The 24,952-nt window shown below is 55.0% G+C and overlaps 1 long non-coding RNA gene across 1 annotated transcript; it reads left to right on the top strand.

Annotated features, from left to right (window-relative positions):
* The first annotated feature begins 552 nt into the window (after positions 1 to 552).
* On the top strand, positions 553 to 21,169 carry LOC121665233. Its single transcript, XR_006016292.1, has 4 exons — positions 553 to 660; positions 15,785 to 15,862; positions 16,274 to 16,511; positions 16,644 to 21,169. It is a non-coding gene; the product is annotated as an uncharacterized LOC121665233 (long non-coding RNA).
* Positions 21,170 to 24,952: the final 3,783 nt, after the last annotated feature.

Genomic DNA, 24,952 nt, shown 5'->3' with positions numbered 1-24,952 from the left:
GGGATGGGATGGGATGGGATGGGATGGGATGGGATGGGATGGGATGGGATGGGAGGGGATGGGATGGCAGCGCTCTCTTTTTTCTCAAATTTGAGCAGGAATTCCTGAAAAGAGTTAAGCTGAAACAAGCACATTCCTTTAAAAAAACCTTTGTTTTGACAAATCAGCGTTTTTCCAGGGAGACAAGAAAAAAAAAATCCCACAACAAAACCAGCCCTAAACTGTTCACTTGATTGGAAAAGTCCATGGCAGCTCCTGCTCTGAGCTTCCCTGCCCTGCTCCACTCTCCCGGGAGAGGGAGGGGCAGCAGCCGGACTGGGCTCCCCATCACGGATCCCCAGAGGTGCTGGAGGTCAGGGAATGACCCTCACGGCCCCTGCCTGTCCCGGAAAGAGGCTGCAGCCCCCCGGCTCTGCGGGAGATGGGCAGGAGGAGCCCGAACTGGGGTCTGGTCCAAGCGCTCACCTGCAGCTCCTGAGAGTCCTCGGGGAGGCTCCGGGCCACGAGGGAAGGAGGGACGGCATCTCGGTGGGAGGGAAGGAGGGACGGCATTCCCAGCGGAGGGAAGGAGGGACGGCATTCCCAGCGGAGGGCTGGCATCCCCGGACACGCCTGGCCCCGCACAGCCCGCAGCAGCGGGACACTGTCACCTAGCAACGGGTAAGCAATGACAACACTTCCTCGGGTGACAAACATCCCGTGTCACTGGTCTCTTTCCAAGGAAGTGTAAAAAAAGGAAGAACGGGATTTGAAGAGAGAGAGAATGAGGGAGACACGAGCCCCTGGATAACCTCGCCCGCATTCCCGGACGGCTGGGACCCAAGGAGGCATCGGCAGGGCCGGCTGAGGGTGTCTGGTTGCATCCAGCATCCGTCAGCACACGGCCTTCGGGAATGGGGAGAGATAAATAAGGGCAAGGAAAGGTCTCAGTTCCAGGGAAAGGAAATTATTTCCTCCTCAAGCGATCCTGGGCACCATTATGCAAATAACAGAGAGGGAACAGGGATAGAGGCAGGGAAAGGGCTGCAGGGAGAGAAGGATGTCACCTGTGGAATGACAGGGACAGGGGGTGAGGGACACACGGGGGGCAGGGCTGGGCAAGGCCTTGGGGAATGGGGATTTTCCTGACAGTGATGGGGAGAGGAGAGGAGAGGAGAGGAGAGGAGAGGAGAGGAGAGGAGAGGGGGAAAAGGGAAAAGAAGGGAGGCAAAAAGGAAGAAAGGGAAAAGAAAAAGAAAATAAAAGAGAACAGAGAAGGCAGCGAGGCCTCTGCTCCTCTCAGCCTCTCCTCGGAAGCTCAGGGCTGATTCCAGAGCCATGGAGGCATGAGCCAGTGGGACAGGGAGAAGCTGGGATCTGCCCTGTGTCGGTCCAAGTGCTTGGATTCCAAAGGTTTGTGTGGTACAGGCAGGTCCCTGTGGCCAGGCAGGGCTGCCCAGCTCTGCTCTCAGACACTCTGGGGGCTCCTGGAGCTGTTTGCTCCCCTCTCAGACACTGCCACGATCTCCAGAGCCATTCCACCCACAGAGCTCAGCTCCAGTGGCTCCCACTCCCTTCCTGCTCCATCTTCCTTGCAGGATTTGGCAGTAGCAGATAAATAAACAGCCATCAATCATCGGGCCCAGCAGCGCTCACCTTACGGTTTCCTCTCCAAATACACAGTTTAATTTCTATTTAGCTTCCCTTGAATTTTAATGTCGACTTTGGACATAAATATTTGAGTGTGGGGAGAGGGACAAAGTGGGAGCGGGTGACGGGAGATCCCCCAGGGCTGCCTCCCTCCGGAGCAGGAGCATCCCTGTCTTCACTCTCAGGATGTCCAGGGCTCGAGGACCTCCAGGACCTCAGGGTCTCTCCTGACCTCCAGGGTGGGATCCTCCAGCATTGCCCATGGAGCATTGCCCGGCTCCTCTGCCCACAGCCCTGGATTTTCTGAGCCAGGGGAGTGATACAGGACAGTGACATTCCCAAAACATGCAGATGTGGGAGCCAAAACTCCTCCCTGGCCAGCAGCCGTGACCCTGGGCTGTGCCTCGTGTGCTGTGTTTATGGAAAGCTCTGTAAACTCATCCCAGGGATCCCTGAGGATTCAGGCAGACGGTCCTGGAGCTTGGTGACAGTTTATTTCCCCAGGGAATTTCATAATCCCTCTAAGGAAATTTAAACATTGTGAGAGAGGAATAGTTCCTGAACTCCTGCCCTCTTCCCTGGCTATGGAGCACTCGGCTCTCCCACTGCTGTGGTGGCACAGGGGTCCCCTGGCCCCATCCAGGCAGGCCCCTGTTCCCACAGAACACCCCAGCCAGGCTGCTGCATCCTGGTGGCACCTCGGGGCTCATCAGTGTCACCTTGGGGACTCGTGCATGGTCAGGGCTCATTCCTTGGGAGCCACCCCACTCCAGCAGCTCCAGCAGCTCCAGCAGCTCCAGCAGCTCCAGCAGCTCCAGCAGGGAGAAGCTGGCCCAGCCAGGGATGGGGGAGCACCGGTCCCTCCAGGGCTCGGGGCTGGCGGGTGATTGATTTGTATTCCCACGCTCACCCCCAGCTCTCCCGCTCCATCCCACATGTGCTTATCCACGGTGGGAAGCAGGTGCAGCCTGTATGGGATCCATATGGAGAGCGTTTAGGCTCACTTTGCTGTGGGATAAATCACAGCACGAGGAGCAGAGCAGGAGTCAGAGCCAGCCAGGGCTGCTGGTTTGGAGGGAAGGTTTTCCAGCCCCACAGCCTGCCCTGCTCCGCTGTTATCTCAGGGATGTTATCTCCCTCATCCTCCTGACAAACACCCTGAGCCCTTTGCCCGGAATCACGGGATCAGTGAGGTTGGAAAAGCCCTTTAGGATCGAGTCCGCCCTGTGTCTGATCCCCATCTGGTCACCAGCCCAGAGCACTGAGTGCCACACCCAGGTGTTCCTTGGACACCCCCAGGGATGGGCACTCCAAACCTCCCTGGGCAGCCCCTTCCAAGGCCTGACCGCTCTTTCCATGGAGAAATTCCTCCTGCTGTCCAACCAAAATGAAGAGAGGCTGTTTCCTCTCACGGCTGCAGCATGGCCCTGCCTGCTCTGCTCTCCCACAGATGGTGAAATGAGTGCCTGAAAGAGAAGCAGTTTGCACCGAGGATTACCTGGGAGAGGAATTCCAGAGCTGGAGATCTCCAGCCGGATGCCATCAATCCTTGTCAGGGAAAACCCTCTGGCTGGTGTGGCTGGAGTGACCAGAGCCTGTGTTGGTCACAGCGTGTAAATAAAGCTCGATGGAGAAAGTGATGGGACAGGCCAGGACAGATTATCCCAGCAAATTTAGGGATGATGCTGGATACCAGCACAGCAGCAACTGTCCAGCCCCACAAAAGCACCTTGACCCCTCCTAAAAAGCCACCAGGACCCTGTTGTTCACATGTTCCCTCCTGCCCTGTTCCTTCATGTGCTCATTCCCAGCCTGGTTTGGGTGATTTTAACCCCTGGCCCAATGTCTTTCCCCTCCTCTCCGAGGAGTTTATGGAATGAAATCCATTCCCTTGCCCTTTTCAGCTCAGTGAAAGCTCCTCCTGACATGACAGCAATCCAAGAAGTCAGCAGCTCGGGAGGTTGGTAATAAGGCTGAATCCTTCCTAAAGCCAGACACTCAGCACGAAGAGGGGTCAGTGATCCCCAGGCTCCTTCCCCTCTGCCTCCTGCCATCCGTCTGGGGGGATGATGGGAAGCAGATGACGCACGCTCCGGACACCCGGCTGCTTCCAGGTACGCTCTTGGTTTGTGTCTCTGGAGCAGGCACAGGACCCTGTCCGGGCGTTCCTCCCAGAGGAGACACAGACCTCCCACCCTGACACCCCAGCAGTGCTCCCACATCCCGGCTTCCTCCTGGGCTCCTCTCCTGGGAAGGAGCCAGAGACAGGGCAGCAGCAGCAGGGAGTGAATCTCGATGCGGGATAGGACACGTGTGTGTCCTGGCAGGAACAGCGTGTCCGTGCAGGAAGGGTTCGGGATTCAGGATGTCTCACTGAGCTCCCTGGGAGCCCCTCGGAGCCTGGACACCCCCTGCTGAAAGGGAGGGCTCAGGGATGGTGTTTAACCCCCCAGAGGCTTCACCCAGTGCCTGGGAAAGGGCCCCTGGATGTCCAGGGAAGCGGATCCATCACCTTCCCTCCTTCTGCCTGCAGGTAAAATAAACACGGCTGCAAAAACAGCCGGCAGGGTCACTCCACTTGCTCCTGCACATCCCGACTCTCACACTCTCCCTCTGTCTGTCGCTCTGCTCCTCCCAAGCTCTGGTCTCACATTCCCATCCTGACTCTTTGCTTCCTGCCTGCCTGCTGCCCCAGCACCCCAGGGAGCAGCTGTGGGTGCACGGGGCCGGGGCTGAGCCCCAGCTGGGAGCAGAGGGGATGGAAAAACCATGGAGCTGAGGCCGTGAAGCTGCCAAGGCCCATAAATAAGGGAATTCTGTTTGCTTTCTCCTTGTCTGGCCTGTACAAATATTTACTGCCCCGGTGACCCGTGCAGGCAGCACAGGCAGCAGATCCTGGAATGGTTGGGTTGGAAGAGACCTTAAGGATCATCCATCCCCTGCTATGGACACCTTCCACTAGCCCAGGTTGCCCCATCCAACCTGGCCTTGGACACTTCCAGGGATCCAGGGGCAGCCACAGCTTCTCTGGGCACTTTTTGCCAGGGCCTCCCCACCCTCACAGGGGGGAATTTCCTTTAGGGATTTGCGGGTTGATCTTGGAGCAGCCAGTGGGACTGGAGAGCAGAGCCAGGTTCTCCTTTGCCTGCCCTGCCATCCCTCGGGGGTGGGGACGGAGCTCCGGGTGATAACGGACAGGAAAGTGTTAATTGCCCCCCACCGGCTCAGGAATGCTGCACTCAACTGGCCCAGCTGGGATTTGCTGGTGGGAGGCTGGACCAGCCCCCATCCTGTCTTTAGGGCAGGGAGGAGGGGAAGGATGGGATGCTTTGGGTCACCTCGGGGCTGCAGGTGAGGTGTGGGGACCAGGGCCAGTGTGAGACTCTTGGATGAGTGGCCGGGCCTTTTGGAGAAGCTCTGGCTGATTTCTTTGCCTTTAGGTAAAGATGTGCTTTGAGCCTGGTTTTTCCAAGTTTCCCTGCAGTCAGTCAGATTTTTGGTGGATGCACGGGCTGGGATACAGCTCAGATGGCACCAGTGGAGGAGCAGAGATGTTTTCCCTCTCCTGGTAAGTCTGCCCTTGCTCTGTCTTCCCTCTGACCTGCTGCATTACACGTGTATCCCTGTAATCTTCCTACGAGGGAGCTGGGAATATATGGAAATGTGAAATGTCTTCCTTGCCCTTTCAGCATCCCCAGCGCTGGCAAAGCTCCGCATCCAGCCCGACCTGGGGCTGAACAGCTTCACTAACAGCTTTCTTTTGTAATATCGCAGCCTGGAGGAGTTAATTATCTCCAAATATTGAAAAGGGCGGATGGATTTTGTTGGATTTCCTTGGCTGTGTAATTTTGGTGCCCCAGAGATGCTGTTTGGTCTGGCTGGGCTGAGTGACACCTCATTGTGCCCGGGTGCAAATGTCATCGCAGTGCAGTACTGCCTCCCTCTCCTGGTGTTTGCCCTCCAGGGTGAAGTGGCTTTTCCAGGCTGGCCCAGCTTTGTGGAGCTGCTGATGCTCCGGACTGGCCATGGCCAGCTGAGGATGGACCCCGGCAGCTCTGCAAACTTCCAGCCCTGGATTTAAAGCCCGAGTCTGGAGTGGAAAGCAGAGCTGCAGCCCCAGCTGGCTCAAGCTGACACACAAATGTCAGGGAGAGCTTGGAGCGCATCCTGTGTGTGGATGCGGGAGAGGCCGGTTATTCCTGATGAGCAGTCCTGGCTCCAGCTGGCTGGAAGTCCGCCCGTCTCGGCCCCTCTTTCATCACTCCATTCCTCGAAACTCCTCTCGGGGGTTTTGGGGAGCTGTGCTAATGCTCTGGCAGGGAAACGAGGGGCGGGTGTGAAGGTTTGCCTTCCCTGGGGGAGTGTGTTCCCCTTTCCCTGCCAGAGCCACTCTTGACCCTCCCTTTCCTGCCCACTGCTCCCGCTGTGGGGGTGCAGAACCCCCATTCGCCCTTCCCCGGTGGTGTTCAGGGATGGAGATTTTTGGCGTGATGCTCAGCACAGAAATAAACTCTCCTTTATTTTTCCAGCTCCTCCATCCCCTCTGCTCTGTGCCGATTTAAATGTGCCACCGGGTTTAATGTGCCATCGCGTCCCGGGCGTGCTCAGCCGAGACTAAATCGAGATGTTCCCACCGAACTCCCTTTAATCTCCGCTTGTTTGCCGAGCACAGCAATGTCCCCACGCAGCTCTGGGAAGCTGGCGAGGTGGAGGTGACTGCTAAACAGGAGAAAACCACAGCGATTTTATTATTTTGTGGGCGTTTAATGCAGGAATGAACTTCGGGAGACCTTTGCAAGGCTCCCCTTCTGTTCCTGGGCAGAGCTTGACTCCGGTGTTGGGCGGAATCTGGGTCAAACAGCTCAAGGGCCTGTCTGGGAGGGTTTGCCAAGTGGTGGAGTTGATTGGATCGGACTGGGGAGGGCAGTGACCACAGAGCTTCCCCCGGCCTCCAGCTGCTTTGACTTGCAATGCAAATGTTTTCTCCCGTCACCTCTTAATGATCCTTTTTCCCCTCACGGGTATATAATTTCCCCTGGAAGTCTCTGGTGAGTGGTTTCCATCACAGTTATTTGTCCCTTTCTTTTCAACTGCTCTGGAATTGCAGAGCTGGCATGATCTGGGCTGGGAGTAGATTGAATTGCAGGATTTCAACTCTCTCGGAGCTCCTTTCCATGGGGCTGCAGTCGGGAGACACCAAACCAGCTGGAATATGGAACCAGGGGCTGATAAGTGGCCCAGTTTGCAGAGGGAATTTTGCTCTGAGGGAGCAGCATCACTCCCCAGGCCTGGGATGGAGGAGGAGAAAGGAATGCTTGGCTCGGAGGAGCTGGGGAGGAAGGGGAGAGCAAATGCTCTTCTGGGGGATACGATTGGAAAGACATCATAGAGGAGGAGTTCATAAATCCACGGGGCTTCTCCTGGCCAGGCTGATTCATCTGCACATCAAAGGGAACCACGAGCCCCGCGGGAGGCTGCAGGAGCAGGGGGAGGGGGTGGCTGAAGGACAGGGCCCCCACGTGTCACCCCCAAACATGTGTGCTGCAAAACACCTCAGAGGCAACATCCGCGGGAAAAACCATTCCCTGCAGTCTGGGATGTGCCATGTGTACCTGCCTGGAATCTCCTCCCTGGATGAGGGGTGTTGGAGCAGGACTGTCCCACTGAGTGCCAGAGCTGTGGCTCAGCCCTCTGGCTGGGTGTGCCCACCTGAGGGGAGGGCAGCTGCAGGATGCCTCCCCAGGAACGCTCCATTAAAAATCCCAAAGGGTCTCGTGGATTTATGGACAACACAGGGCATGTCTGTGCAGGATAGGGTGATGTCACTGTTCCCATACAGAATATCTTACCTTGCTGCCAAAATACAGATCTGGGGACGAAGGGACACAGGGATTAGTCTCTGCATGGTGTGGGAGGAGAGGAAAACAGCTTCAAGGGAATGTTGGGAAGGATCCACCTGAAATATTCCTGGTCAAAGTTTGGGCAAAGCACGAGGAGCTTGCAGCCCTCCAGGTGGTCTTTCCCACGGCACAGGAACATGTAGGACCCACTGATGTGGGAACTGGGAACCCTGTGAGATGTCACTCGTGTGGTTTCTCCTGTCCTGGCCACAGTCTTGGGGTTCAAAGCTTCCTGTAGCCAATGCCCAGGAGGTGCTGGAGCCCCTGGCAGGAGCTCAGCCCATCTTCCAGCAGTTTTTCCTTTCCTCCTTGGTGTTCCCAGAGCAGAGTGAGCAGCTCTGGAGGAGAAGGCTCCATAAATCACACTGCTTTATCACCAGGCACTGCTGCAGCTCAGCCCGAAGTTGGCGGCACTTGGAGCAGGATGAATCCATCCCTGCCTTCCAAAGGTCAAGCCTTGAGCTCCTGACTTAGTTCCGACTTAGTCCCTACAAAGGCAGAATCCCCCTTGAAGCAATCGCTGGGGTCTCAGCTGCTCTATAAATAACACAGGACCAAGGGGAAGCTGAGCCTGGCTCTGAAGCTCGTGGAGTGCTTGGGGATCCTTGGAAACGCTCAGTCCTGGGGTAACTTCTGATTTTAGCAGCAAAGGCAAGAACAGAGGCTCAGATCACAAAGTAGGAAAGGGTTTTTTTTCCTTTTTTCAGCTCTTCTCCAGCCTGACTTCCTCCCTTTGACAGAGGAATCCCTGAGAAGTGCAGCCTTGCTCCGAGCTGTTTGGTCTGATCACCTCACAGGAACTTCTCAGGGCATTACCGGGAGGATTCAAAGGGGAGGCAGTGCGGCAGGCAAATGGAATTTGCCATTCCTGCTGCCCTCTGCATTTCCCTGCTCTTTGTGCCACTCTGTCCAGCTCTTTTTTCCCAGTTTGGCTCGCTTTTCCCAAGCACGAACGAGCTGCGGCTCCTGGGATTGCCGCTGGAGATGCAGGCGGTGCCCCAGCCGCGCTGGCCCCGCTCGATCCTGCCAGATAAATCACCCTGAGTCCAAATTGATCGTTCTGGGATGTGGAAGAAATCGGAGTGGGCGGATTTCCCCCATTAGGGTGCATTGATCACCATTACCGCGTGTAATCAGGGTTAATCTCAGGATTAATTGGGGGGATTTGCTGATGGAAACGATCGGCAATTTGTGTTACTTACTGCTCCATTCGCCTCTAATGGCTTAATCAGATTACAAATTAAAAGTGGCTTCTTCCAGAGGATCTCCCTGGACTTCAGCAGGAGCCGGAACACGAGGAGAGGCACAGCCAGAGCATCTGGTTTGCGACTCGGAGCTCAATTATCCAGACAGGAGGAGGGATGGAGGGGAGAGCTCCACCGGGAGAGCACCCAGGGGCTGCAGCAGCTCGGGGCCAGCTGTGCCCGGGCTCACAGGGAGCTGGGGACAGAGCAGAGCACGAGGAGGGAACAGTGGGGCATTTTCTTTAAGGGTTCCTCTGATGAGGAAAGGGGAAAAATCCAATTCTCTTTTGGCTTGTGCCAGGTGTGTGATGCAGAATCCCAGAATCGCTGAGGTTGGAACAGCCCTTCAGGATTGAGTCCAGCTGGTGACTGATCCCCACCAGAGCACTCAGTGCCACCTCCAGTCCTTCCTTGGACACCTCCAGGGATGGGCACTCCAAACCTCCCTGAGCAGCCCCTTCCAATGCCTGACCACCCTTTCCAGGAAGAAATTCCTCCTGATGTCTGACCCGAGAGCTGGAATGGATGGCTCTGGGTATGCTGGCACTGGCAGAAGTAGCTCTTGGGCCATCTGGGGAGGGAGCAGGACCAGTTTCAGCTCAGCAAACCTTTAAACAGTGATTCTGCAGCAAATAAATTAAGGCTGATGAGCTGAGACTGATCAAACTAATGACAGAGAGGGGTCTTGTCCTGGAAAGATTCATCAGGCAGGAGCTGAAAGCCTCTGAACTCCATGAGTACAGTAGATTATAAAGCCAGGAGGGTCTATCCATGAACAGAAAGGATGCAGGAGAGGAGTCTGGCAGGAGCAGAAATCACCTGGAACTCCCCCACCCATGGAACAGGCCACAACTGGGAGAAATCGGGAACTGCCAAGTCCAGCTCTGCTGTGAGCAAGCAAAAATGTATTTATCTGTTCCTTGGAAGCGCATTCCCATCAATTCACCTCCGCAGCTGGGGCTGGAGGGAGGTGGGGAGGCTCAGTCTCACCTCATCTCTAATCTGGGCCATATCGATTGAGGTTTGATCCGTGGCAGTCAGAAGTGCTGGAAATCTATTTATCCGGCTCTTTATAAAGACATTAGCAAAGCTGAAGGGGGAAAAAAAAAAAAGGAAAGGGAATGTTTCAAGTGGCTGCTGACAAGCTGGAGCAGTTTAATAAATCACTGGTAATAAACTGCCTCCCGTGTGCTGGGAAATGCCACTGGCTGCCCTAAAAAGCCCCTGGTGATGGAACAGGCACCACTCACAGCTCAGAAATCCAGGGCAGGGGGTTGGGAATGAGTTCTGTCTGTTCCCTGCTGTTACAGGTGTGGCTGTGCTGGGATGTGCTCTCCACTCTGAATAAATCCAGGGGGGAGTGTCATTTCTGGGAAGGGCATCTCTGCCAGGAGCTGCTCCTCATCAATTAGGGGCTGAGCAGGAAGGGGCAGCCCATTCCTCACTCCCGGCCACCACTCCCTTCTTCCCACAGCATCCTTATCTCCCACCCAGCTAGGGCAGACAAAGCCCTTTCCCAGGGAGGGTAGTGGCAGCCCTGGGCTTTTGCCATCCCTCTCTTTTGGGATTAGGGAAAGGCCCTCCCTGCTTTTAGCAAAGCCAGCAGTGCCAGCTGCTGCTCCTCACTTTTTCCAGGCCTTTGAAATGCAGCAGATCTGGCTGCGGCAGGACCTTGGGGGCCAAAGGACACAGATTTGTGCAGGGAAGAGGCAAATCCCAAGGATGGTTTTCAAAGAGCCTCAAAGGTGTGTTTAGAGGAAGGGGAGGGGAGTGCCAGGACAAGGGAATGGCTTCCCACTGCCAGAGGGCAGGGTTAGGTGGGATATCGGGAAGGAATTCTTCCCTGTGAGGGTGGGGAGGTCTTGGAATGGTTTCCCCAGAGAAGCTGTGGCTGCCCCTGGATCCCTGGAAATGTCCAAGGCCAGGCTGGACAGGGCTTGGAGCAACCTGGGATAGGGGAAGGTGTCCTGCCCGTGGCAGGGGGTGGGGCGGGCTGAGCTTTAAGGTCCTTCCCAACCCAATCATTCCATGATCTGTGGCTCTGGAGAGTCTGAGCTGGGAAGGGACAGGTTCCTGGGGCTCAGTCACTCCACCAGCAGAGCCAAATAACACCTTGGGCAGTGAAGCTCCGGAGTTTTTGGAGTTTCCTGGCAGCCCTTGGGTCACCCCATCTCCAAAATCTGGCAAGGCCATGGGATTGCTGTGCCAGCTACACCAGGGAGCTCAGGGACATCTTACTGTGCCCATTATATCCAGGGGAAAAAGGAAAACTTTTTTTTTTCCACTTGACTTGGCTTAGAGTTGGGGATCTGCAGCCTTTGAAAGGGACCTGCTTAGGAGCTGTTCTATCCCAGAGCATCCACATGAAAAGGTGGAAAACCCCTGTGTGAGATGGGCCTCTGAACACTGCTGTGCTCCCAGGCCCTGTGGGGCTCCAGGAGAGCTTTGCAAACCATCACCTACAGATATAATCTCCTGCTCCTCAGGCACATTTCTCCATAAACAAAACAGAAAAGGGATGAGAGGATCAATGGTCATTCCTTATTTTTATTTGGATGCAAACAGAGCCACAGCACAAGATCTGTGCAGATAAATATTATTCCTGGGGGAAAGTAGGCAGCTGTAAAAAAAAACCCAACAAGACTTTATGAGTCTGGGGGATTTTTTTCCTCTGCACCCCATATGGGGTGTAGAGAGCAATCCCTTTTCCTCCTCCAAGCTCTGGCTCCGAGGAGCTCAGCTGTGCTGTGTTCCTGTGCCAGGTGTGATTCCCAAAGCCCTTGGCAAGCAGGAGCTGCTCTGTTATTTGGTTTTTTACTGTTTCTTTATTAAAAAACTCCAGCCCCAGACAGGTTGCTCTGTTCAGTGCCTTCCTGGGGCCTCTGCTCACCCCTGGGATAAACAGCCCAACCTTTCCATCGCTCCCGTGTATTTCCAAGCCATCCCACCTGGATCTGATCCCAGATTGCTGCAGGTCTCCCACATCCTCGTCCTCCTCCTCCTGCAAAGCCCTGGCAGCTCCACGACTTTAATCTCCCATCTTCCTGGCAGCCAGCTGGGTGCTTTGCCAGCACTGCTGCCCCGAGCCTCCTCACCATCCAAGGAATCTAAGCCACAACTGCCTGGGAAGATCTGCCCTCGGGAATGCTGGATTTTGGGAAAACCCCCCTGTTAAGCTTGCTTCTGCAAGTGCTTCCAAAGTCACTCGCTGCAGCTTGGAGCGTTGCTTATCTTGGAGAGAAGCTCTTTTCCAGAGCCTGAGAATCTCCAGGACCTGTGAATCTTCCCCCATCCAGACCAAGCTGAAGCTGCAGGATCCCCCCAGTTTTTCCAAGTGTTTCACCAGCTTTTCCCTCTCCTCTGCCTCCCAACAACCCATGATTGTCCGCGGCACAGGTGGGGCGGAAGACGTTTTTTCTCCTTCCCCGCTCCCTGCAATGGATGGGGATGAGCAGGGCTGAAGGCGGCTGGCACCTCTGGCATCATTTCCCAGCCCAGGAGCTCTCGGCCGGGCAGAGGAGCTGCCGCCCTCCCCGTTCCTGGATCAGCCACGTGTTTTATGGTTCTGATTATCACTTTTTCCCTTTTGGAGGAGGTTTAAGAGCAAGTGCTCAGAAAACAGTGTTGGTGCTTGGCAAGGCGACCGCGGAGCCCATCTGTTGCTTCTTACATCGTTCAGCTGCTCCCTGCTTCCCATGCCAGCCTGATTCCTGCTAAATGGAGCCTCCCCAGGTCAGCAGAGCCAAGCAGCTCCTAAATTAGCCGAGCCATTAATCAGGCCCGTTCGGGTTAGCGCAGGGTGTCTGCGCCCTCCCCCTCCCGCCCATAAATTAAGGAGGTTTCTAGATCTTCAAGGCTTCCCTGGAATCGCGTCCTTTGCGCCCTCCACCCCCTTGCCGGCGCTGGTGACAAGTACACACAGCTTAATTGGTTGGCATGGGAAAGGGCTGACATTAATTGGCTGTGCTTGGCACGCGGGCCCTCCGTGCCTCCCAGGGATCTTATCAATCCCATCTCGGCGAGCAGCGGCTCCCGAGCGCGGCTGCCAGGGAGATGGGGCTGATTCCTCCCTGCTGCTGCTGCTGCTGGAAATTTGGGTTGGATTTGGCTGCGGATGAGCAGTTTCCCAGCCCGGCTGGCAACGCCCGCAGCGGCTGGGGAAGGATCCGCAGGCAACTCCTCCCTGGGGCTGGGATGGGATGGGGCGGGACGGGACACAGCTCCCGGGATATCGCACCCGAGTAAGGAGCACTGGCATCCCTGCAGAGGCTGCTCCTGAAGGAAGAGGTGCGTGGATACCCCAAGAGCCTTCGGAGGCTGAGACCCCTCTCTCCTGCAGTTCTGTGCCTGTGGCAGCAGGAGAGGGGGGCCAGGGGTGGCACAGCTGGATTGTCACACCCCCCCCTCCAGAGGGAAAAGTCCCTCTCCTCCCCTCCAGGAGCTGCCTCCTCCAGCGTCTCCCACTGGGCAGGGCCTGAGGGAGCAGTTTTCTCCTGCCTTCCTTGAGCTTTCCTGGAGGTGCAGCCTGATTTCGGTTTAATCCATCCTGTACATTCCCTAACTTCAGTTTAATCCATCCCGTACACTCACATATCAGAAAATGAGCTGAAAATTCCCATTTTGGGAGCTGTGGATCCGTGTAGGGCTGTATGTGTTGGGTCTCTGACAAGTTCCAGTAGCCGGTTTAACTTCTTCTAAGGGACAAATTTCGTAGTTCCTGGTCCTGATTGTTTTCACATCCTTCCTTTTACCTGATTAATTCTTAACTCATCTTTGTCATTAACTGTGAAAGACAGCAGCTGTCCCCCTCTCCAACAACCCCTGCCTCATCAGGGAGCAGAGCTGGTGCTGGGATGAACAGGATGTTCCTGGTAGCGTTAACAATAAAAACATCATTTGATGCCTTTTTTATGACCTGCTTATGGCTCTCTGCCTTCCCTCTATTTATTTAATTGGGGCCGAAATGGCCCCAAATCCCTCCCTGGTGCCATCAGTGGCTCTGTCTCAGTATTGGTGTCTGCTTTAATGGGGCTTGGAGAGTTTGGGATTGCCAAACCAAAGAAAAACCCAGCGAGGGTTCAGGTGGATTTGCTGTTGGATTGGTGTTTGTTCCAATTCTAATTTCTATCGATCACCTCTGGAAGTGGTGGCGGTTCTCTAATCCAAGTGTGCAAAATCTTCTTTTCTACGTTTTTTGAATTGAACTCGTAATTTATTCAAGTTTTTGGGGCTGAAAATGGAAAAAGTCAGCGGAAGAGAGAAAGAACAGGGTCACGTCGTCCTCCAGGTCCTCCTGCCCCCGGCTCTGCCCTTCGCCCTTTCACATCCAGGGAACTGGTGGCAATTCGGAACAAAGCCCTCAGGAGGCTGAAGAGGCGACGATAATCGGGCTTTTCACACCTTTTTATGAAAAGAAAGTTTGCGGGAAGGGAGGGAAAAAGGAGCTCTTGATGGCTCGTAAAAGCTGTCATCGGGCTTTTGCTTTCCATGGAGCGGGAAGGGACGGGGATGTTGGGAATGCCCAGCCAGGAGCGAAGGTTCCCTGCAAGGCTTAACTTCGTCCTTGCACGAAAGGCAAAGAAACGCAGGACGTGCCCCGGAAGTGGAGATTTCCAGGGAATTGCAGGGAAACTTTTTACTGGGAGCGTGCTAAAACACGGCACAGCGTGCCCAGAGCAGCTGCGGCTGCCCACCCCTGGAAGTGTCCCAGGCCAGGCTGGACGGGGCTTGGAGCAACCTGGGATAGGGGAAGGTGTCCTTGCTCATGGCAGGGGGTGGAACAGGATGAGCCTTAAGATCCCTTCGGACCCAAACCATCCCGGGATTCAGTGGATTTTCAGCGGGAATACAGCATCCCTCCATCCAGTGCAGCGATGGTGTCACCTGATGCCACCTCCTTAAGCGAAAACCTCAGTCACAAACCCCCCTCCACCTCCTGCTGGAGATCTGGAGCACCCCCGAGCCCCCTCAGCCCCCTCCCAGACCCTCAGCCTCCTTTCCAAGGCACAGAGGCCTTTTCCCATGGCCAAATCTTGCACCAAAGACGGACAAACTCCCTAAATCCCCTCTCCTGCGGCTCTCCCTCTGGGGGATGGGATCTCAGCCTGACTTCACTGCAGGGAAGTTCAGCCGTATTCCGCTGAAGTTCTGCTTTGTTCACATGAACCCTGTGCTGTGAGCAGCCTCCCTGCTCCGCAGTGTTTATGGATTCCAGCTATTTGCAGGATGCTGTCATCCCTCCCTTTAGCTGCTGCTTGCTTGGAATAGGCAGATGCTGCTCTTAAAACCTTTCTGCCTGCATTTCTCCAGCCTCTCGATTCCTCCGACCTCTGGGTCATTACAGCCTCCCCTTCCATCCTTCTCGGTGTCTCAGCATCTTTTTAGGGATGAGATCCTCAAGGAACGTCCCACAGCCCCCTGTTTAATCCTCCCTCTCCAGCCCAGTATAAACACCTAGAACGTGTGTACAGAATACAGCCCCAAATCCTTGCTGGAAGCTTTTCCGCTCTGGCCACAATGATCTCCCCTGGGCAGCGACTGAGAAGGAGCACCTGGTGCCAGTGACAGCTCTGGGCGGTCCCTGGATTGCACCCAAGGGCTGATGGCAGTGCCAAGGAAGGACGTGTGACAGCAAGGGAGATTCTCCTCGTTGCCTCAGCCCTGCTTTGGTGCTGGACTTCGGTAGGAGCAGCTTTTCTGGGGAGGAATGGGAGCTGAGTTCTTCGGTTTGGAAGTTGGATGGTGCTGTAGGAACATCTCCCAAAGGAAAAGGCTCTCCCAGCATCTCCCCAGACTCCAAGGCTGTGATTCCTGCAGCTGCAGGAAGCTCCGACTGGAAGCTGGAGAAAGCCATGTTTAAAACTTAAAGCCTTGGAATTGCAGGTTTGGCTTTGCATCACCGGCTGCGTGCAGGGAGACATTTGGGAATCAGGTGGGTGCTGCCCTCGGTTTGTGCAGCACTGAGTGATTGGGGGGGTTGGTTTTCATTGCATCCTGGTTTTGTAATTTCAGGAGAAAAGCATCCAGGCAGCCTTGGCTTGTGGTCCTCCCCCGTGGTGGGTGCAGGTCTGGGGTGTGGCACTGGGACAGGTGAGTGGCAGTGATGTCCTTCCCAATGCTCTGTCACCGTGTGCCAGCACTGATTTCTTGGCTACCTCATCCCTGGAATTGTCCCAGGCCAGGCTGGATGGGGCTTGGAGCAACCTGGGCTAGTGGAAGGTGTTCCTGCCCATGGCTGGGGGTGGAAGATGATGGGCCTTAAGGTCCCTCCCAACCCAAACCTGTCTGAGGTTAAATCCATGATTATTGTGTGGAGGAATTGCTATCCAATGTGGGAGAAATATCTCTTGGTGCTTGAAAATCCCAAATTTTGCATTTCTGGGAGCATAACTTCTTTGTCACTAAGCCCGGAACCTTTGCTGACAGAGAGAGGCTGAGCCCACAGGAATAAGACATTCCAGAGGTCATGGAGCACTAATCCGCCCCTCTCCCTCATTGCAGGCTGGTCTGGTCCTGCTCCCTGGAGCTCAGCAAGGCGGGGAGGGCTCCTGGCCCCGTCCCCTTCTCCAAGGGAAGTGCTGGGAAATGTTCTTTCCCGGGTGGGAATGGCACACAGACAGATTAACATCTCCAAAAGCCCAGGGGATGCTTTGGGATTTTGCATCACACAGATTTCCCTGGAAAAAACAGGAAGTTGGGATGACCCCTTCCTGCACTGCTGCACACACAGAGTGCTCAGGTGAGTTTTACTGGAAAAAATGAAATATATTTATTCCTTCCTAATGCAGTTTTTAACCTCTGTCCTAAATTGCAGTGGGATATAAAATCAGATAGGATCTCTTGCTATTCATGATTCCTTGTTTTCCACCAGATCCTCCTGTTAAACCACTCTGCTGTTGCAATGCTGAGACGTTATTGCAGACAAGTGACCGGGCCTGAGCATTCCAAATGTCTGGCTAATGAGGAATGAAAGTAGTTCCCAACAGGAGAACTGAAGGCACTGGAGGGAGTTAAATCCGAGGGAAAGCAAAAACCCTGGAGTGTGTGGCTGGAGTCTGTGACCGGAGTGTGACTGCACTGACTTTTATCCATCTGACATAGAAGTTAATCACTATTTTATTTTATTAATCTTTATAATATCCCAAGTTCTCTTTGGGAGTAGCAATGGTCTTCCCTGTCCCAGCAGGTGAGTGCGAGAATTCACTGCGCAGTGGAAGCCAGAGACTCTGCTGATGTTTGAGTTCATGGACTTCGTGAGCAAAGTTGTCCAAGGCACCTATTTTGTGAAGGATTCGCCCTCATCCGGGGAAAAAAAAAGGCAAGCTGGAGCAGAGGGGAAATCTCTCCCTTTCCCTCCACTTGTGCAATTAGGGAGGGTTTTCTTTGAGCCTGGGCTTAATTGCACTTCCATTGGCAGCTCCAGCAGTCCCTGCCTGTGTTTGGAATGAGCTCCCCACTGCAGGCTGGTTTAGCTGAGCACCTCAGTGTGATTGGCAATTAAATCCTTTTCAGGGAGAATTATCCCTGTTTTCCAGTGTGTTCCCTCCCTCCTTCGCCTTGCTCTGCCTTTTGCGTTTCCTAATATTCCTTCAGCTCCTTAGCTCTTGCAAAAGCCCCTCGCTGAACTGTTTGTCTCCTCCCTCGGTGAGATTCGTGGCTTTGGGAGAGCAGCTGGCTTTTCCCACTGACCAGGATGGTCCTGAGGCTGCAGCAGTTCTGCCCGGCTTTTAGGGAATAAAGGAGGAGTCGAGGAAAGAAAAAAAAAAAGGGATGAAGAGAGCAAAGCAGGGTGAAGTGAGCCCAGTGGTAAATCCATCCCTGGAGCTGCGGTGCAGGCAGGAAATGATCTCTTAACACCATGCACCTGCATCCCGGGAAGAGCATCCAAAAGGGGCCCAAGCCGGCGGCAGGGTCCACAGGAATGGCGCTCCCGACTCCAACTGCTGGGAGTTTTAAGACTCCTTGGCCAACTTCAACCCTCCCTCGGCTTCTGGTTCCTGCCTCCCTGTGCCTCTGCCAGATGTGCTCTCCCTTTCCTTATCCTATGGTAAATGAAGCGGCTGTTGAAAAGTATTATGGAAGCTGGGACCGGTGGAGCGCTGGGAAGCTGCGAAACTGGGATGGTGGGATGCTGGCAGCACCCTGGTGTCCTGCACGAAAGCCCCCGTGGTTCAATGCCCGCAGCACGGCTGGCACTTGGAGAGAGCGATGCTGCCGAGGGGCTTCTGGCATCCAAATCCAGTCTGGATCCATCAAACCCAGCATCTCACAGCTCTCCCACTATCCCATGCCAAAGCTCCTCGTCAGGAAGAAATAAATGTGGAGACAGATGAAAAAGTGCTTATCCCAAGGCCGGGATGCGGCGCTGGGCGCCGGCGCGGAGCCTCCCTGCCTTAACCGCGCACGGCAGCGGGGTGGGAATGGCTGGAGAGGAACATCCACAGTCCCGAAACCTGAGGGAATGTCCTGCCCAGCCAGGAATGCGGGCGGGCTCCCGGCAGGTGGGAGGGCGTCGCGTCTCTGCGCTCATTAGTCCTGGAGCTCATTAGTCCCTGCGCTCATTAACACGGCCAGGGCTGACGCATCTCAGGTGCCACCCGGAGCACAGGTTGGACCAGGTCTGCTGGCTCGGGAGCGACACAAATGAAAGCTTCCGTCAGGATCCGGCATTGAGGGTTCTCCCTGACCTTGGAGGATTCGATGTGACTTGAAAGGCTGGGAAGTGAAATCACCCAGCAAGGGGAGCCCCAGCAAGGCCGGCTCACCCGCTCAGGGAGAAATGCACTCCCTGTAAATCCCAGGGAAGGTTTCCAAGGGAATTTCCCTGTTCTTTCCAGCACAGGCAGTGTCTCCACGACCAGCTGCTGCCTGCTGAGCACACCTTGCCCTCTCCTCCAGGGACCCAGCTGCTCACAAACAGGGTCCTGCCCCGGCTCAGCGCTGTGAGTCCACGGTGGGGTCAGCACTCCCAAATTCCCTGCGCTCCCCTCCCCACCCTCCAGATGAGGAGGAAGAAAGGGGTCAGAGCGCCTTTGGCAGCTGAGACCTAAAGCTTGGAAAGGCCTGAAAGCAATTCCCTGCAGCTGCTGCCGCAGCAGCTCCAGCCCAAGCCGGGGCAGGACTGTTCAGATTCCAGCGGGATGGGAGAGGTGTTTTCTCCAGGCTCGCTCCCCCTGCCCCGCGGGGGGTTCTAACGAGGCGATTGTGGGATTTAAATCCATGATGGTGGGATTAGGCGTTCCTCAGCCGAGACTGTTCCGCATTCTTTCCCCCTGATTTGCCACTCTCGTTCCCGCACCAGAAACCAGCTCAGCTCAGCTCCCTTCCAAGCTCCGGCGCTGGAACTTTCCAGCCTCAGCCCCGCGTCCTTCCCAGCGTTTGTGCCTTGATTTAATGCTTTGATTTGAAAGTTATTTTTTACAATAAGAGAGAGACGGGCCCTGCCAAGAAAAGCAGTTTCATAAAATGCTGAACATGACTTGCATTCTGTAATTGCAAACCTGAGAGACTCGGGGTAATTGACATTTTGGATGGATTGCAGGGGATCGTATTTAATCCTGAAAAGCAGGTTCCAGGCACAGGAGGAATTGCCAAGCCAAACTCAGCCTCCTCACCGGGCTCTGACCATAACTCATTCCCAAATCCAGCCAGCCCAGTCCTGAACCTAAATGTTTACATTTTTGATTTGCTAAGACAACATTCCTGGGTCACCGAAACGCTTTGTCAGGGAAGGGCTGCAGGAGACAGCGGGAATTAGTGATGCGCGGCTCTGGTGGGATGTGAGGGATGTTGGTGCTTCCCAGGATCACAGATCCCAGATTCATCCACGTTGGAAAAGATCTCCAGGATCATCGAGTCCAACCTCTGGCTGATCCCCACCAGAGCAGTGAGTGCCATATCCAGGCATTCCTAGGACACCTCCAGGGATGGGCACTCCAAACCTCCCTGGGCTCTTCTAATGCCTGCCCGCCCTTTCCTTGAAGAAGAGAATCCATGGAGAATCGTGTCCATATCCTGATATCCAGGGGATGTCAGTGAGGTTTTGCCATCTCCCTATGGGTTCTGATCCTGTTTGGGGGAGGCAGGACTAAATGTGTGTCCCATTCCATGGAGGTGATTCCTGAGTGGTGGAGAGGTGTGTGATGGACTTGGAGCTGCTGGGAGCTCCATCCATGAGTGTGGGAAATTCCATAAATGTGGGAGCAGACACAAATGAAATTCCATGGAAGAATGACTCAGTGCCTGTGTATTTCTGTCAGTTCTGACTCCGTGAGTGGGTAATTTTATAAACATGTGGGATGCGGCCGAGGCTCGGGAAGCGCGTCGGAAGCGGGAGCCAAACTTCCAAGTTTGGCTTCCAAGCAAAGCCAGGGCTTCTCCTTTTCCTTTGTCTCCAAGTGCAGCTCCTGTAACGGATCTGCCCCCCATTAGCGTGGTTTACAGCCCGGCTATAAACATTTGCTTCTGTTTGAAAAGCAACAAATATCAGCGGAAATCTGTTCCCAGCTTCCTGCATCCCGGTAAAGGATCCCAGGGAAGTGTTTCAAGGCCAGCCCTCTCCTTGCAAGCGGAGTGTTTACATTGCTGTAGGTTTTGGTGGAGCAAACACTCATTTCCAATGGTGCAAATGGAAAGAAAACAGAAAACCCAGGAATGTCAGAGGGAATTACACACCCCTGACTGTGGAAATGAAGATGCAGCTCCCAAATCCATGGGCTGAGTTCCTTTTGGATTGGGATGGATTTGAGCTCGGTGACTCATGCTGGATGGGGCCGGAGGTTTGAACTGATCACCTTTGAGATGTCCTGGAAGGGCTGAAGGGGGCTGGAGTGGTTTCTCGAGAGCGAGGCCACAAGCACTGGGCCAGGCTGGTTGTTCCACCTCTTGTAGCCACTCACAGGATTCAGGCAGGGGTAGGATGGGGTTGGATTTGGTGCTGTGTGCTGGAAATAATAGAATTATAGAATCCCGGGATGGTTTGGGTCGGAAGGGAGCCTAAAGATCACCTCCTTCCACTCCCTGCTATGGGCAGGGACACCTTCCACTATCCCAGGCTGCTCCAGCCTGGCCTTGGACACTGCCAGGGATCCAGGGGCAGCCACAGCTTCTCTGGGCACCCTGTGCCGGGGCCTCCCCACCCTCACAGGGAAGGATTTCTTCCCAATATCCAATGTAAACCACCCTCCTTCCTGCCATTAATGCCCTTTACCCTGGGCATGTTGGAGAAGGAGCTCCCCTTCCCCTCTCCAGGGCAGATTTTCCAGTCCAGTTTGGGGACAGTGCGGGGGTCAAGGCTGGCAGTGCTGGGAACGGGTGATTATTTACCCAGCTGCACATCTTCATTCATCCCATGCCCGTTGTTGTTCGCAGTTTGCATATTCCATTGTGGAAGCGGGATGCTGGGGAGGCATTGGGAAGCGGCGGGAGCCGTGGCCACGGCTGGGGGCACTGGGCTTGCTCCGTTCTCCCGGCGGCAGCGGGAACCCGTGGCTGTCGGGACATCCACATCTGGTCCCGATTTGTGGACAATGGAGCACCAGCCCCTGGCTGCACACGGATGAGCTGTGACAACTTGACAGCCTGCCCAGGAATTCCGACCCAGCCACTCCTATCCGAAGCCATCAGCGCTGGCTGAGCCAACACTGGAAGCAGGGCGGTGAATCATCATTTCAAAGGGAGGGAAAGAAGAGTTGCCTCTTTTTTTGGAATTTGGGATGAGCGCATCAGAGCCTCCCTCCATCTGGCCAGAGCGGTTTTGGGAGCAGCAGCACAGGAGCTGGGATGCTGCAAAGCAGGGCAGGATGCTGCTTTTGGATGTTCCCTGCATTGTGCTCCTGGATGGTCCTTAAATGTCCCCTTGGCCCTGGAGCAGCCAGGGCGTGGCAGCAGCTCTGTCCAGCCTTTCCCTACCTGCGGACAGGGAGGCAGAGAGGGGCTGTCCTCCTCCTCCTCCTCTTCTTCCTCCTTCTGCTCCTCAGGTGCCCCATCCCAGTTCTGTGCTCTCTGGGGCCCTGCTCAGCCCCCGGGAGGGATGAGGGCAGGATGGTGTTTGACCTCTGCAGCTCATTCTGGAAGAAAACCTCTGCTCCTGCTCTCAGCTAACCTGCAGAATGTGATTCTTCCTCCCTCCCTCCATCCATCCATCCATCCATCCATCCATCCATGGATCCCATCCCACAATCCCATGAAGAGCAGTGCAGCAGGGTGAGCTCTGTCCCTGCAGGAGGTGACCAGTTCCTGGGTCAGGTCTGTGTCTCCTCAGCCCCTCTTCAGGCTCAGGACCTCTGCCTCAGTCTCACTGAGTGCTGCTCACCCGGTTCCCTTCCAGAGCACCCTGCTGAAGGACAGCAGAGCCTGGGGAAGGACGAGGATCTCCCTGCTCTGTGAGGATGCTCTGGATCCCTTCCCTCCCCCAGCACAGCCAGCGGGTGTAAAGTAGGGCTGAGCCAGCCTGACAAAATGCAAGGGACCTAAATTGCATTACCTGGCTCAGGAGCTGGGGCTGTGACCTTGGGGATTAATTAGATAAACAACCCCCTTGCACAGAGCCTTCTCTAAATGTCCCAGCAAGGCCCCATTAAGGATTCTGCTGTCACTAACCTCAGCCCTCAGTGATTTAATTAGACAATTAGAGGGTGCTTGGGAATGCTCTGTAGTACCCAGAGATATTAACGCCGTTTGTATTTATATTTAATGACATTGCAGAAGGGACTTTAATTATTCTTTCTTGTCTTTAAACTTCCAAGCAGGAAATTCTCCTCTGACTTCAGCAGCCTCTTGCAGGTGCTGTCACAAACATCGTGTCCCAGGGCCAGAGGTCTTTTCCATTGTTCCTTGGCAGCTGGGTTGTTCCTTGGGATGGCACGGGATCCTACAGGAGGAGCAGGAACAAGCCCTGGTCTGGCACTGAGCAGGGTGAAGAATGGGGAGTGTCCCCTGGCTGTGCAGACAGGTTTTGTGGGGCTCTTCAGGATGGTAAAATCCATGGAAGGTTCGATAACTGCCCACGGAAGAGCCACCAGCACATTCCCTGATCCTTGGCATGCTGTAAAGAGCAGGATGTTTCCTGGCACGGCAAGAGAGGGATTTGATAAATGAGGCAAACAAAGCCCATCCTCACTCAGGTCCTTGGCAGCCTCCGAGTCACCCGGAATATCCAGTAAAATCTGGGGACAGCCTCCAGCTCCCAGCAGCTGCAGCCTCAGTTGGGATCTGAGCTGGAATTCCTGCAGGAGCAGAGGCTGGAAAGGCTTTGTCGCGGCCCCAGGCAGCTCCCAGCCTCCTCCTCGCCCTCACCAGCGTGGCCCTTCCTTCCTGCCCTCCCAAAGATGCCATCCTTGCAATCTCTTCCAATAATTGTGTTTTCCCTGGATTACAGCCCCAGTAATACAATTAAGCCTAAATAATACAGATGAAGTGGAGAATAATTTGATTTGCCAACTAATGTTTGAGTCAAGGGGTTTTTTTCCCCTGTTTTCCTGAGTCTACAGTCGACAAATCCCACAGCCATTCCCCTCTTCCCGTCCTTCAATGAGACGTGGACACAGAGGAATGATTCATCATAGGGGACGCATCCAGCCTGCTGAAAACCACGGATGTTTGTGTTGGTTTATGCATGGAAGGGGTGGAATCCCCCTGGGAGCTCCTCGAGGCAGTGAAAGGGATTGTCTTGGATAATCAAAGACAATGAGGGAAAGTGGGGTCAATGATCCATTTGACAAAAGCAGAAGGCAGAGGATGCAGGGAGCAATTCCAGAGCTGGGGATGTGACAAGAGGCTGCTGCCAGGAGCCATCTGGCCAGAGGGGAGAGGGGGAGCACCAGCCTGTGGAACGGGCGCCTTGGGAACAGAGCCTTCACACCTGGAGCCTCCGGGCACGGCACGGCCCTGCCGGGGCCGCGCTCCGCACGCTGCGTTCCCTGGGACGGCATGGGACATTCCATGGGACAGAGCCACCGCTGGCCTCCAAAGGCATGAAAAAACCTTTGGAACACCAAGCGTAGGTGCTGGGCTGTGACCTGCTTTTCCGGGAGCTGACTGACTGGAGATAGACCTGGCGAGTGGTTTCGGAAGGGAGTCACTCAGGGTCATGGCTTTGGAACGTTCTGCTGCTCTTTTCCATTTGCAAAGGGTAAAACTATGAGAGAGGAGCTGGAACAACCTGTGTAAATAAGGAATAAGAAAGGAAAAATAAAACTGCGGGGAGCAGCTTCCTCCTGGGTGCTTTTCTCTGCCTTTTTAAGGCAAATCTGCTGCTGGCCCTCAGCACCTCCCAGCTGCCCCCAAGCCCCGCTGTCCCAGCAAGCCAGGAACCAGTTCATGCTCAGGCTACACCTGGGGATGAGCCGATTTCCAGGGATATGAGGGATCTCTGCATAAAAGCGATGCGGCAGGGGCCAGGCTGGGCCAGCTCTGGAGGGGGTTCCAGTGGAATAGTCCCTAAATCCTTTTTATTCCTTGTTTACTAAAAGATGCTAAGAAAAAAACCAAAAATATGTGGCTTTGGGAGGATGCCCCAAGTTCAGAGCCCGGCCTGCTCTGATATCCCATTTATTTGGAAGGGTTAATGCTGGTCCAGGCCACATTCCTGCCTCCATCCCAGGCAGAGCAGCAGTCGGGGTTAGGTGATGGCAGGGGAAATGCTAGGATGCTTCATTCCAAGTAGATGTGCTCTCCAGGCTGCCAGACAGGGAAGGAAATTGGAAAAATAATCCCTTTCATGTGGGTTTTGGTCCTTTTTGTGAGGAGTCAGGCCAGGATTAGCTGTCCCTCTGGAAAAGGGCCATGGAGCAGGAGCTCTCCTGATAGGGGCCCAGCTGGAGCCAGGGGAGGGCAGGGAGGTAGCGGGGGGCTCAGGGGGGGCTCCCAGTGCTCCCAGTGTGCAGGCAGGCAGGGCCCCCTCTGCCAGACCTGATTTTCCATGTCCTGGAAAAGCCCACGGCCAGACCTGGAGCTTTGTGGGCCCTGGAAAAGCTGGAGCAGCCCCTGTGCTGAGCAGGACACGGGCACTGCTGGGGCTTCGGGCTGGGACAGCCCCGTGTCCCTCGGCTGTGATGGTGGTGTCCCCACACCCAGCTCATCCCAGCAGTGAGAAGATCCCAGGATCTGGACCGGCAGAGCTCGAGGGGAGCCTGTTCTGAAGGGAGATGGATGCAGCCGCCCCCCTCAGGAAGACAAGGT

Source organism: Corvus kubaryi, unplaced genomic scaffold (assembly GCF_017639235.1).
Source record: "Corvus kubaryi isolate FWS band 111438036 unplaced genomic scaffold, C.kubaryi_AGA036_p1.0 37322, whole genome shotgun sequence".
Taxonomy (NCBI): Eukaryota; Metazoa; Chordata; class Aves; order Passeriformes; family Corvidae; genus Corvus; species Corvus kubaryi.
This window is presented reverse-complemented; position numbering and strand designations above follow the sequence as displayed.